Raw genomic sequence first — 15,050 nt, 5'->3', positions numbered from 1 at the left:
TGGATATGAGCGGAAACGAATCCACGAATCCGGCGAGTTCAAGCCGCAGCAAAATGCAAAGGTGCCACCGCTCTATCAATAAAACCTGTCCCTTACAAATTGGCGCTCAACAACGTGGAACTGTTTATACGTAAAAATGTTCAAATTTTGAACATTGTTGCATGTAAGCAATCCAATACATTGTTTGAATTAGTTTGAGATGCTGTAAGTCCCGGAAAGCTGTCACAGAGCTATGCCTGCGTTGCGACAGTCATGGAAAACTGGCTCAATCAATGGTGATTAATTGGCAACTGGATGATTTGGATATTTAGTGTAAGTCGGCTCATGTGATCCTCGAGTCATTGAGAATTTGCTACACTAACATAGACTTGTCTAACTATTTGCCAACTAATCAACTGAGGCTAATATATATTAAATTAGTCTAATCATTTTTGTTAGTGTACGTTTAGTGTTCTGTCGTTCCGTTTTCCTCAATGAGAAGCATCACGAAATAAATTCTCGAAACCGTTGTTAAAAAGTTACAAAATTAAATAATTGAGAGAACAAGAATTTATTTCATACAACTCATTCAATTCAATTTATTCGATTTTTTTAATCATTTGTAAATTGTATAAATGTTACAGATATAATATACTTTGATTTTACTTCTAAGGGCTAATACAATTAGTTAAATAAAAAACGATATGAGGTAATTTCATAATGTATTATGATTGATTTGACACGAAAAACAATCTCCTTTTTTAACACAACTACAAATTACTCGACCATATGAATTATCTGAAAAGAAAACAAAATCGAAAAATATTATTAATAAAAATATATTTTTACAGAAATAAAATATATATAATATAAAATATATTTGTACAAAATTTAAAAATCAGAAACAAAAAAAGTTGAATGAAAGTTTAAAAGGAATATATCCTACGCATAAAAAAAAGAAGAGAGAATCAAAACATAAACTATTTAAATTTCAAATTTGTCTTTAAAATTTAATTTGCAATTTTGAATTAATTATTACCGAAATTATCAATTTAATTATTGTATTAAAAAAAAACACTACAACAAAAACAAACTTATACATCAAATTATTTGGAAATAAGTTTTTTTTTTTGAAACATAGTTATTTATTATTATTTTTATTTATTATTATTTATTTATTTGTCAAAATTAAATTTTGAAAAAACAATCAAAAAAAAAAAAAAAAAATAATACTACATATACAAAAATATAAAAAAAAACAAATATAAAAATATATATATATATATATATTGTTCAAGATTACCAAAATCAAAAACATAATAATTTATAGAAAAATGAATTTAAAGGAAAACATATTTTTTTAAGTATTTTAATATTTTTGTTACACGCAAATTACTATATTTTTTTTAACTGAAAATCCGTTACATTCGAATTACAAAATTTACTATACATCATCACATTAATACATAATTAATTTTTCTTGTACGAATACTTTGTTGTCTACATTTTTTTGTTGAATTTTTATTCCCGTACTTATTCGTTTACTACCAAAAATGATACTGAGGTCAATGTCTTCAAATATGTCGAGAAATTCCGCCACAACAGTAGCAATGACTACAACGACCCCTACCACAACGACTACACTTGCTTCAAGTTCGAATACCAGAGTTGGGAGTCAAGCAAATTTGAATTTAGATACCCATAATTTCTCACACACTACTCTCGTAGATTCTGGAGAAAACCAGACAGATTTGGCTATAGATCCACAAACTACTTCATCGAATGAAGAAAATAGCATTCCCTCACCCCAATATAGCAGCATAACTGCGATAGGGATACGAAATGAATTTCGATCTCAAAGGAATGACCAAACGGTCGATAATACAGGAAACAGGAATAATGTTCAGAATAATAATAATGTTGGGAATAACGATATTATTGTGAACGGTAGTGGTTTAGCTTTGAAGGATTATGTAGCAGCTGCTGTCGGCGTGGCACAGGCTCGAGCGATGCAGGAGGTAAATGAGAATTTACGAAAACTAATTCCAGAGATTGTGAGAGAGACTATCCGGTCTGAAAGGGCAATTTCTAATGAGAGGGATATTCAAAATAACATTCCACCGGTATCTAGTAATCCTCAGCCACAGAATCTTGACTTTCCACCTCCACCGACCCAGGGACAAAATTCAGGAACGTCATTACCGACACAACAACGTAATAATTTAATGGATAATATTCCTCAGGTGAATTTTAGGGACGATTTTCGAAATAATGTTCCAACAAATTTCGCACCACCTAGAGATGTCCCACAGTATCATCAAGGATATAATATTCCACCACCTAGACAGGACTATTTTCAACCCCCACCACCCCCTTCTCAAAATTTTGCCACAGCCACTTCAATGAACTATTTTTCAAGAACACCAGAACAATGGAATCTTGAAAAATGGGGCATTCGTTTTGATGGACATGATAGATCAGTAAGTGTAGAGGATTTTATATTTAGGGTTGAAACTATAAGGGAGGATTCAAACTGTCCGACACATGTACTACTGAAAGGATTCCATCACCTCTTGGCTGGCAATGCTTATGAATGGTTTTGGAGCTTCAGGCGCCAAAATCCATTTTGCGAATGGGACTTTTTGAAATATAATCTCAAAAGAAAGTTTCAGCGTTTCGAAAGTGATTTCGAAATTCAACGTAGGATTATGGAGAGGAGACAATCCTACAATGAATCGGCTGACACATTTCTTCAAGAGATTATAAACTTAAATAATCAAATGCGTATGTCTGTTCCGGAGCATGAATTGGTTAGGATAATAAAGGACAACCTCAAAGATGGGTTAGCCCAATTAATATTCCCAATGCCCATTTATAGTCTTGATCGTTTGATTGAGGAATGTAGGCGTGCTGAGAGGAGCCTTTATAAGCGCAACTCTTACCGACCGCCACATCAAGCTCGTAGGGTAAACGAATTGAACTCGACAGCAGATTGGGATTTTGGACAGCCTAATGAATTAACTCAAACGGAGTATCAGTTAGAGGCTCTTAAGCTGAATTCCAATGCGGGCAAATTGACATGCTGGAACTGTCGACAACCTGGCCATTCATTTATCGATTGTGAATCCGAAAGGCGCATTTTTTGTTATAGATGTGGTATGGATAATGTGACCACACCAAACTGCGCAAGATGCAAGGAAAACAATCGAAAGAGCATGATGTGGACGGGGCCATCATGTTCAGACCACAAACAGCCCCAATAAGTATTCATGGTAGCTCTGAAACATCAGACACCAAAATTTACCCTATTATCGACCGAAATGGACCACGAGGAGTTAACCTAGAAGATAAGGACAGAATAAGTATCGGAATTTCCCGGAATCATAACCGTGACAGAACTCCACAACAGAAATTGAAGCAAATTGTTCCATACGAGGTGCGTTTAGGAAATTATAATAAGATAAGGGATGAAATATTTAAAGATTTCCCAAAACCTTCGACAAATATTTTGAAAACTAGACTCAGATATCAAAATCGAAAATCTGAAAGAAAATCTTTATCTATTTCAACTTTATCTTCTGACACAGATATACGTCCATATTTGGATGTTGAAATAAATGGATATATTTTAAAAGGCCTCATGGACAGTGGAGCTTCAGTTTCATGTGTGGGTAAAAACTGCTTCGAGAATATTGCTAAGATGAAAATTGATATTTTCGATTTTCGTTCAGTTATAAATGCAGCGGATGGCTATGCCTTAAATATTGTAGGAAAAATTAAGGCTATTGTTAAGTGTAATGGTAAGTCCGAATGGATGTACTTTTATGTTGTGCCAACTTTATCCCAAGAACTTATTCTTGGTATAGATTTTTGGAAGAAGTTTGGCATCAACATCTGTTTCAATAGTATGAGTATAAATGAATTGTCAATAGAGGAGGAGGACGCTCAGAGACATACTTTAACACAAGAACAACAAATTGTTCTTGAAAGTGTTAAACTTGAGTTTCGGTGCTTTAGCAAGTTTGGTTTAGGGAGAACTGATTTAGAGCAGCATTTCATTGACACAGGCGATGCTGAGCCAAGAAAAATGCGCTATTACCCCGTCTCACCTGCTGTTCAAAAACTAACATATGGGGAAATTGACCGAATGTTAGCTTTGGATGTAATTGAACCAGCCACAGATGCGGCATGGAACAACAGGGTGACATTGGTAATTAAGCCTGGTAAGAATCGGCTTTGCCTAGATGCACGCGAACTCAATAAGGTTACGAAAAAAGACGCGTACCCTCTGCCCAATATAGATGGCCTTTTAAGTCGATTGGGTGATACATATTTCATATCAGCCATTGATTTGAAAGATGCCTTTTGGCAGATTCCATTAGAGGAATCTAGCCGCCCCAAAACAGCTTTTACAGTCCAAGGAGACCCCATTACCAATTCAAGGTAATGCCCTTCGGACTTTGTAACGCCGCCCAACGGATGTGTCGTCTGATGGATCGGGTCATTCCATCAGAACTTAGAGATAGGGTTTTCGTATATCTTGATGACCTATTGATTGTGTCATCAAATTTCGAATCCCACATGGATATGTTGAGAACTGTGGGTAGACGACTTACTTCGGCTGGCTTGACTATTAATATGCAAAAGTCAAGATTTTGCTACAAGGAGTTGAAATATCTTGGATACATTGTCGGCGATGGCAAATTGAAAACCGATCCTTCTAAAGTCGAGGCAATATCCAAGATATCTCCTCCTAAGACCCCAAAGGATGTTAGGCGATTTTTAGGAACCGTGGGATGGTATAGACGGTTTATTTCCGACTATTCTACCCTCACTGCCCCTATTACCGATACACTGAAGAAGTCTACGAAATTTTGTTTTACCCCAGAGGCTATATCTTCATTCGAGGAATTGAAAAAGAGACTGATATCCAGTCCAGTTTTGATAAGTCCAAATTTTGAAAGACCATTTTTCGTCCAGTGTGACGCATCCAATGTGGGAATAGGAGCGGTCCTGTTTCAAAAGGACGAAAATGGACACGAACACCCAATTGAGTTTTTCTCAAAAAAATTGAATGCGGCTCAAAAAAATTACTCCACTACTGAGAAGGAGTGCCTTGCCGTCGTGTTAGCCATTGACAAGTTCCGTCAATACGTAGATGGAATTCACAGTCATTACGGACCATTCAAGTCTGAAATGGCTGATGAAGCAACAGGACTTGAATGGTAGGCTAGCACGATGGAGCTTGAAACTTCAAGGCTACAAATTCTCAATAGAGCATCGGAAAGGAACGAAGAATGTTGTTCCCGATATGCTATCTCGTCTCAGTATGGAGGAACTTTCTTTTGGTGATAATTCGATCATTGGTTTCAGTTCTCCAGAATTCACAAGCCCCGATTACTTGGCTTTAATGGACACTGTTCAACAGAATAGGAATTCCTTGCCGGATTTGAAGACAGAAGACGGACTTGTATACAAGAGGGTTCTTTTCAATCGAGGTGAAGTGGATGATGAAGAGGATTGTTGGAGAATTTGGATTCCAAGCGGCATGACAGATTCTATTGTTCGGAAGTCCCATGAGGACAACACTTGTCATGGTGGCATCACTAAGACTGTGTCAAACGTTAGACAATATTTCTATTGGCCAACTTTATCGACTGATGTGAGGAACTTCATAAGGGACTGTCAGAGCTGCAAGGAAAACAAACATCCAAAACAAACTCTTCGACCGACTATGGGACATGAAGTTATAACCCAGCGTCCATTCCAGAAAATCTATATTGATTTCCTAGGACCATATCCTCGTACCCGTACTGGAAATACGCATATCTTTATAGTTCTAGATCATAGAACTAAATTTGTTTTGCTGAAAGCGATTCCAAAGGCTACTTCCAGGTCAGTGATCAAATTTCTTATCCAGGAAGTATTCCATAAGTTTGGAGTTCCTGAAACGGTACACTCCGACAATGGTAAGCAATTTCTGAGTGAATCGTTTAAAGAACTTATGAAAATCTATGGAATACAACATATGAAGACTGCTATACACTCCCCACAAGCTAATGCTAGTGAGAGAGTAAATCAGTCTATAATAAGCAGTATAAGGAGTTTCCTCGGAAGTGATCAGAACAGATGGGATGAAAACTTGTCAAAAATAGAATGTTCTCTACGTTCAACCGTCCACTCATCTACTGGTCGTACTCCTTATTATGCTTTATTTGGGTATAATATGATCACACATGCACAGGCCTATCAGATCCTTAAGGGGATTGGTGCATTATCTGACGGAAGCGTCCAATTTCTACCCAAGGCCGATAAAATGCAGCTGATAAATCGTAGGATTAGTGAGAAGTTGCATGACGCATACGAAAGGAATGTCAAGAGCTATAACAAGCGAGCTAGGGAAACACATTTTAAGGCTGGACAGGAGGTGTATAGAAAAAACTTTGTTCAGAGCGACTTTAGCAAGGGCATAAACGCCAAGCTTTGCAAGCAATGGCTGAAATGTCGCATAAGGCAACCGGTTGGAAAAAACATGTATGAGGTTGAAAATTTAAGAGGTCAACTCATTGGAGTCATACATGGTCAACATCTCAAATATTAGTTTTCGGCTGTCGACGTATACATAATTTTCTTGATACATGTTGTGGAACAAATTCTTATAACCATATGGCTTAACTTTAGCAAGTTTTTTTTATTGTTTAGAAAATTCCATTATTTTTTTGAGTGTAACTCAATATTTTATGAAGGTATCAATATTAGTCATATCAAATTATGGTCAAACGGAGGTGTTAAAGTTGTCACGGAATCATAAGGTAACAAGCCCTAATGTTCTTGACAAATATGATTGTAACTTAAGTTAATTATAATAATTATGTTTATTTTTGTTTATTTTTTTTACCATTTGTCCCACGGCGGGTAATAAAATGTTATTACTTCGATAATCACTATTCGAAATAATTCAATTTTTCCAAAAGTGAACCATTTTCACAAAAGAAGAATACTATTTTTCTCTGTGTACGGCTATAAATACCAGATAACTATGAGTAAATGATTTCGAAATCAATTAACCAGAATTTAAGGAACATAATATACGTGTTATATAAATTTTTTTCACAATGTTCACACACGAACATTTATTCCATTTGTTCCATTTGTCTTTTGGAATATTTCTATGTTACAATTGACATCTATCTATGCCTACAATAATTTGCTTTCAGTGTAGCGCCCGGATTTTTTCCCCAAATTTTCCTGCTCCTGCGCAGTCGCAGAAAAATCTGGCTTTGTGACGGCCACTTACAACAATAAATATTTTTAGAAACATGGGAATTGCTATTGAAATTATTTTCTACTGTTTACGCCACAGCACGCCAATTTCTGACATACTTTTGCTTAGCATGAATTTTGTTACCGACACGAAATGATTTTTTTACAGTGTACGTCGATGCAGGGGATTCATACCCAAACTTTGATAGAAAAGTATAATTGTGAAAGATTAATAATATTAACTGAACATTACACTTTTCTAGGCGAAGTTGGAAGATATCAATCTAGCAAACAGTGAAACGTCCAATATCATAAGTATGTTACGAAGATTTCATGAACTTGTCGTAGATACGAATTTCTATTAGCATATCAACGAATTAGAATAGAGCAAGGGGAAACGTTTTGTATGATTGCAGATTACCGTAAGAATGGACTACTGACACTTACTAATTCTACATGGCTATATAATTGTTGGGACGTTATGATGGAAATCGTTAGAGAAGACAGACAACATCATGTAACACTCGTAATTATGTTGGCTACTTTAACTTAATCAGTTTTTACCACGAACGCCTTTTTGTACTTACATCGAGATATAACTAAAAATTGTTACAGGAACATAATTGGTTTTGCCACAGTGTAGCAATTCCAGTATACCCATGTTGAGTCAGGACCATTATGAGGAGGTTTCGTAAGCGTTCCAAGAACAATATGACTCACTGGACTTCACTAGCTCCATGCGTCAAAAAAATTGGGAAACCTGCGTTTGATATTGTTCTATTAGTACAATGAGGATTTGCTGGTTACTATAGAACGAGACTTATGCGCTTTACAGACTATCAGTTATTCCGGACGACAGTGCTCGTGTCGAACAAATCCCATATATTGTGCACATTATAAGTTAAGTCCGACGGCATAATCGATACTGCTGCATGTTTATGGGATCGATAACACATTTACCGATTATTTAGTCATCGCCGACAAGTCTTATCGATCCGACACACTGTAAGATTCTTTACAAACACCGACATTCCGTCCGGAATAACTGATAGTCTGTAAAGCGCATTACCGTATTGTTATCGATGGGCTTCAATTGTTCTATTCAACATAGTTTTCTTTATCCGTCAATTCACCAGGGAGTATGCCCTTATTTTTTTTGTGATGAAGGTGGAGGGCTTATGGTACCTGATGTTTAATTTCCACGGGAACTTCTTGGGGATAAAATGCTACCGACCAGACAAATGTTTATTTTTGTTTTTGACAGGATCATGTGTTGTATAGTGTTGGTTAACGTTACATGTTTCACACATGATATCTAAAATCATCTGTTAGTGAACAGATGAAATTTATAGTACGCATGTTAACAAGGATTATGTATGAAATAGAGTAATGGGGATATGTAGAACCGACTAAGTATGATATCCCACCATACAGAGTCCCTACATTTATTTACCCTAGTAAACCACCGGATCAGTAATGTACCAACATTTTGTTTTTGTTTTTTCAGACTGGTTGTTTAGGGATACAGTTCACCACCTATCGGGAGTTTGGAGAACTTGAAGTGTATACCACTTTCAAGACTCCAAAGTCGTTTTGCGGCGGGATGAATTTCATCCTGAAGTAGTTTGTGTGACCTGTATCAAAGACACCACTACAGGGACAGATTGGCAAAATAGATGGCAGTATATATAGTTAGGATTGTAAAAGTGGTGTGATTATTCACAGTTTACCATTCAATAGTGCAGTTTATAACCTTAGAAAAAGTAGAGTATAAAGTGATAAGAAGTGAGTTCTGTGGTCACATGTATTGCTACCAAGAGTACTTGGTAAGAAATGACAATTGTCCAAATAAAACAGGGATTAATTAGTTTTCTTGGTATTAATTAGTTTCCCTGATTTATTTGATGTGTGGCATTGACATTGTATGCAGAGTTTGCTATAAGTGTGCGAATAATTCATACCTCGGGTAAGGAACACATTTTTTCCATTTGTGTAATAAATTGGTTAGGTCCTAATCCGAATCAAAATGCATTTACTTCATAGGATATTGTGGCGGTAAAACAAAAGGGAAACGATAGTGGCACCATCTACACGTATCCCGAAGGAAATTTCATTGTAAAATTGAGAGAAGCAGGCAAACAGTGAGTATACAAACCACATGAAAACTTGCTATAAAAAAAATAGTTAGCCAACAGGCCAATAGATGGTAGTAGATGAATGGTAACGGAAAAACAACTTTTGAATGAAAATTGCAAAGAAAATACATAAAATTGGATAAAAGGCGATAGAAATTAGTTAAAATTCGATCAAAAAGAAGAAAAAAAGAAAGACGTTAAAGAGCACGTGGGTGTTCCAAAACGTAACCTAAATGCGTGAACGTAAAATATTAAAGATATTAGTCTAAACACGAAACAATTATTACACTACATTACAACCAAACTAACAAATAATTGATACTTAAAAAAGAAACACAAGAAAGTAAAATCATCAACAATATTAAATAGTTAAAAAATTCACATATTCCTTATATAAAATATATGAAAAACCTTACCTAACATAAATATTAACTATTCTACCCAAAAATCTAAATCTAAAATACCTTTTAGATTCTGTTTCCTTTCTTTATTTTTGTTATTACAAAAAAAATCATAAATGAAAAAAAGATTAAAAAGAAAAATTGATTTCTATTGTTATTAATATTTTATTTAAATATTATATATTTTATTTAAAAAATTCTGTATGTATGATTAGTTAGTAATATTGTATTTAAGATTATACTAGTTTAAATCCAACTCACTTTAAAAAAATAATAATAAATTAAAAATATGTGAAGATTGCATCGAAATTTAAAACAATAATGTTTTGATTCCGTCAAAGGGGTTGAGTAGGTAGTTGTAGAAGAAAAGGAGAATAATATATATTTTGGGAGATGTCTACAAAAGTAAGATAGGGCATTAGGCATCTCATAAGGATGGCCATTTTGGGTCATATTGTGGGTGGGCTGCCCAAGAGTCATCATCAACTGACTCTCAACTCGTTGTCAAATCTCTGTAACAAAATTTTGAATGTTTTGGTTGCTTAGCTCGTTTGAGGAATGTCCGACCGTCATAGTTTTCTTCTTTATGAAGATTCAAATTCCAAGTGTAACCGTCAACTGTTATTTGTGAAACGTAAAAACGTTATTATCGACCACCTTGGCACATAAATTTATTTGTAAGTGGATATGAGCGGAAACGAATCCACGAATCCGGCGAGTTCAAGCCGCAGCAAAATGCAAAGGTGCCACCGCTCTATCAATAAACCCTGTCCCTTACAATTTTGTAATAGCAAGCAGCAACCACCAACTTAATCCAATATCGCTCCCTGTAAAATAGCGCTCTAAGTTACCTAAATAAACACCGCTTTCTATGTGCGAAATAATGGTTTCTATAAAAAATTTTCGCAAGAATGAACATAGTACCGGCCTTTAGTTCAGGAATGAGTTCCGTTTAGGTAATTTAAGAGTCCCTAACGAGTTTGCTACATTTTTGGCACAAGTTGGCCAGAACTTTCGAGACGGAAAATTGTTGAGTATAATTATATTGGCTAGAAGACTTAATAGTTACATGTATTCGTGTTAATTGCTATCTAGCACAAATTAATTCCTCTCAAAATTCAATTCAATAGCCAACTAGTTTATTTTGTTTATTTTCCAGCACATCTCGCAGTTCCCACACTGGTAGAAAAAAGGCGGTATGTGGCCATTACCGTTTGGTATTAATAAATACCGTTACCCTTTAATTTTGATACCACTATATATCAAATCATTTACATCCGGTATTACTATGGTATTAACTATCGCATCGCCGTAACGTATAATTGGTCGCCTTTGTAGTTTATTTTTTTTTTTCATGTGGCTTGTAAATAACAATATTTTGGGATAAGATGACTACCGAAAAAATCATTTCTGTGAATATAGCAAAGTAAAGGTAAGTATAATATTTTTTAATATTTCTAAAGTTTTTTAATGCGAACCTTCTTTAATTAGATGCGTAATTGGCATACAAAAACCATCCAAATACCACAACAGACGACTCGAGGGATGCAGTGCCTGAAGAGCGACATGGAGCTGAATTGGGAGAAAAACATTGCATGGAGAAATGGCTAGGTGTTTGTATGTATGTTATGTATTAAATGAATTAAAGAGACGAAGAAACAAAGACTTTTTGCGTGTGTATTATTAAACTAAATATGTATAAACCCAATACTGTTTATATATCAATACCTTTGTGGTATAAATAATAAAACCGTATTAGGTATTATTTTCAATACCATATAGGTACTTCAGTAATACCGAATGGTACTTTCATGCTTTGCGTACCGGCTGTACCATTCGGTATTGATATTGTACCATACGGGGTTGGCTAACTATCAATAACGTACGGTGTCGATTTGAGCCCGTATGGTAATAATTTTTCTATGAGTGCAGGATCAAGTCGTTTGATTCACCGAAGACCCGTCCAATCGAGTAATTTTTTTCTAGGGGGCGCGTAGCTTCGTTGCGAATGTGTCATTTTCTTTTGTCCGTGGCTTCATTGTGCTGGGTCTTGGAAGCTCGGAGGCGTGAGGTCTATGCACAGGAGAAGCGGTCAATGTTTATGATATGTTTTACAGTTAGTGAGAAATATTTGTTTTTGGACTTACGTTTGGAATATCAGGGAGAGAAGAATTTTGTCCTGCAGGCGCAGAGGTGGCACAGACCACAGGCTACAGAGTTTTTTTTGAGTACGTATATGGAATTTACCTTTCCTTACCTTTACTATGCTAGAGCCTACCGCCGATATAGTATAACAATTTTAGTTTTTCCAGTTAGCATCGCTTGGGTTGATTTATTCCCTGAGTGGAAAGGAAAATTGTTTGAGTTACTAAGTTTCTGTATTGGGTCTGATTTTATTCTAGTTATATTTATATTATTGAGCTTTTTATACGGAGTTATCAACGTTTATATAAGACAATTGGTCTTCTATGAATTTTTGCTTTATTTTATGCTTATTTTTTATATATATTTTTATTGAATTTTTGGCAGTTTCCATTTTTTTTAATTTTAGGGCCTTATTATTGTTATTTCTAGTAGAAGTTGGATTAGGTTTATTTTAGATTTAATTCATTATTTTGTGTTTTTTTTTCATTGGCTTAGTTTATTTTTATTGGCGTGATTATATTTTTTGCGGGGACTGTTGTTTTTGGATAATTTTTATTTGATTATATTGATCGTTCTGTAAGTAAAGGTAGTGATTTGCAGCCTAGGATGGAACACGCTAGTGTGCAGAATGTTCCTGGGGGTAGTACCTTGCCGGCTTTACTTGCCCAACAGGCAAGTACGGCTCAAGGTCTGCCTCCATCAAATACACCAGCTAATGCAAATGTTGGCCGTGGCCCACGCACAAACGTACGTTATTCGTTACCTTCAAGATCAGGGCCAAGAGCCAACTCTAGAATGCCACCATTTGATCGTCAATCCGCAGCAGCTGAAGGAGAACATGTTGCGAGGGGTAATATGAACTGGTTAAGTGGAGGTCAGTCAGACAATTTTATGCCAGTACAGGGTTTGGCACAAAACCGACATTATGAGTTGCCTAATTTGAATTTTCCACCACCACCAATGCATTCACAACCGCATCAGGCACATTTCTCCAATCAAGCTGCACAGGGTGCAAGTTATCACCGACCAATGGGAAGTGTCCATACGGAGACTTCAAACAAGTTTAATTTGGCCAAATGGGAGCCAAATTTTATGGCACAAGCAAGACTATGAATGTTCATGAATTTATATTTCGTGTTGGAGAATTTAAAAGGGATTATGATTGTCAGGAGGAAGAGTTCCTGACAAAATTTCATCAACTCCTGGAAAATCCAGCTCTCGATTGTATTGGAACCATCGTAAATTTGTTCAATTTCGTGATTGGAATGAAATACAGACGGCTTTACTTAATCAATACCAACGTTTTGAAAATGAATTTCAAGTTCAGACCTTAAGGATGCATTCTGGCAGATACCCCTTGATGAGTCCAGGAGGGAAAAGACCGCTTTCACGGTGCCTGGGAGGCCACTTTATCATTTTACGGTCATGCCATTTGGGTTGTGTAATGTAGCTCAGAGGTTAAGCCGTTTAATGGATAAAGTGATTCCTGCGGCACTGAGAGATCAGGTTTTTGTCTATTTGGATGACCTCTTGGTGGTATCTCCAGATTTTGGCACTCACCTGGAGTTGCTGGAGCGTGTGGCTGAATCGGGGCTCACAATAAATGTGAGATAGTCAAAGTTCTGCTTTAAAGAGCTGCGATTGTTGGTGGGGGAACTCTCAAGGCGGATCCAGCCAAAGTAGAGACGATTACACGCTATGATTATCCAAAGACGGCCCAACAAGTTAGGAGTTTCATGGGAGCTACGGGATGGTATAGGCGTTTTATACGGTTTATACGCGACGATAGCACACCAATTTTTGTTACCCTTAAGAAGGGCAAAACTTTTTCATTCGGAGATGAAACAAAGGCTGCTTTTAATCAGTTGAAACAGGCCCTGGTCACAAGCCCAGTACTCTCTCATCCAAACTTTGAAAGACACTTTTATGTGCAATGCGATGCTTCCGACCTTGGAATAGGGGCGGTCCTATTTCAGAAGGATGATGAGGACGGGGAGCATCCCATTGCATATTTTTCGCAAAAGTTAACGTCAGAAGAAATTATTGAAAAGGCTCATTGTCCACCTGAAGCTGCACACAGCGGGTTTCACAAAACTTTGCGTCGTGTAAAAGAATATTTCTTTTGGCCCAACATGGTCACACAAGTGGGAAGTATTGTGAAACGATGCGAAGTCTGCAAGGAGACGAGGCCGGCAAAAACAAGTCTACGTCCACCAATGGAAAATCAAGCGGAAGTTGAGCGACTATTCCAGCGAATCTATGTCGACTTTCTAGGACCGTACCGCGATCGAAAAATGGAAATACTTTTACTTTTAAAGTTTTGGATCATCTGTCCAAGTATGTCCTATTGAAGGCAATGGCTAAGGCGAGTGCCAAAAATGTGGTGAAATTTATGATTTCTGAAGTTTTTCATAAATATGGCACTCTCGAAGTCATTGTCTCCGACATCGGCAAACAGTTTGTGGGTAAAGAATTCTCGGATATGGTTAAGAGCTTCGGGATAACGCATATGAGAACAGCTACCCATTCGCCACAGGCAAATGCTTCTGAGCGGGTCAACCAGACGGTTTTGTCCGCAATAAGAGCTTATTTACAGGAGGACCACCGCGAATGGGATAAGCATTTATCCGAAGTAGAGTGTTCGCTACGCTCCTCTGTTCATAGCGCTATCAATGTGACACCATATTACGTAATTTTTGGAGTTAATATGGTGAATCATGGAAGCGTATACACGATCGTTCGTAAATTCCATCTGTTAAGTGATCCTGAATTGAAGGTTATTCCCAAATCGGAGAAAATGGAACTGACGCGAAAACTGATTAGAGATAGCTTACACAAAGCCTATCTCAAGTGTGAGAAATCCTACAATCTTCGTTGTCGCCGAATTAAATTCTTTCCCGAACAAGAGGTATTTCGCCGAAGTTTTAGGCAAAGCAGTTTTCAAGACAATTATATTGCGAAATTGGATAAGAAATTTTTCAAGTGTAGAATTGTGCGACCTGTGGGGAATTCACTTTAAGAAATGGAAGATCTAAATGGTAAGCTTTTAGGGGTATTTCATGCCAAGGATTTGAAGCAATAGTCTAGATTAACTAGTTTTACTGGAATAGTTTTAAGTAATTGGATT

At 36.5% G+C, this 15,050-nt stretch overlaps 3 long non-coding RNA genes across 3 annotated transcripts; 2 read left to right on the top strand and 1 right to left on the bottom strand.

The window, feature by feature from the left end:
- Positions 1-549: 549 nt before the first annotated feature.
- LOC142223527 (uncharacterized) lies at positions 550-8,631 on the bottom strand. Its single transcript, XR_012718771.1, has 3 exons — positions 8,312-8,631; positions 7,830-8,002; positions 550-777 (listed from the first exon to the last, which is right to left on the bottom strand). It is a non-coding gene; the product is annotated as an uncharacterized LOC142223527 (long non-coding RNA).
- Positions 8,632-8,962: 331 nt separating this feature from the next.
- Positions 8,963-9,669, top strand: LOC142223895 (uncharacterized). Its single transcript, XR_012718946.1, has 3 exons — positions 8,963-9,068; positions 9,130-9,208; positions 9,286-9,669. It is a non-coding gene; the product is annotated as an uncharacterized LOC142223895 (long non-coding RNA).
- Positions 9,670-10,946: 1,277 nt separating this feature from the next.
- Positions 10,947-11,441, top strand: LOC142223524 (uncharacterized). The gene is made up of 2 exons (XR_012718770.1): positions 10,947-11,210; positions 11,270-11,441. It is a non-coding gene; the product is annotated as an uncharacterized LOC142223524 (long non-coding RNA).
- Positions 11,442-15,050: the final 3,609 nt, after the last annotated feature.

Source organism: Haematobia irritans, chromosome 2, assembly GCF_050003625.1.
Source record: "Haematobia irritans isolate KBUSLIRL chromosome 2, ASM5000362v1, whole genome shotgun sequence".
Lineage (NCBI taxonomy): Eukaryota > Metazoa > Arthropoda > Insecta > Diptera > Muscidae > Haematobia > Haematobia irritans.
This window is presented reverse-complemented; position numbering and strand designations above follow the sequence as displayed.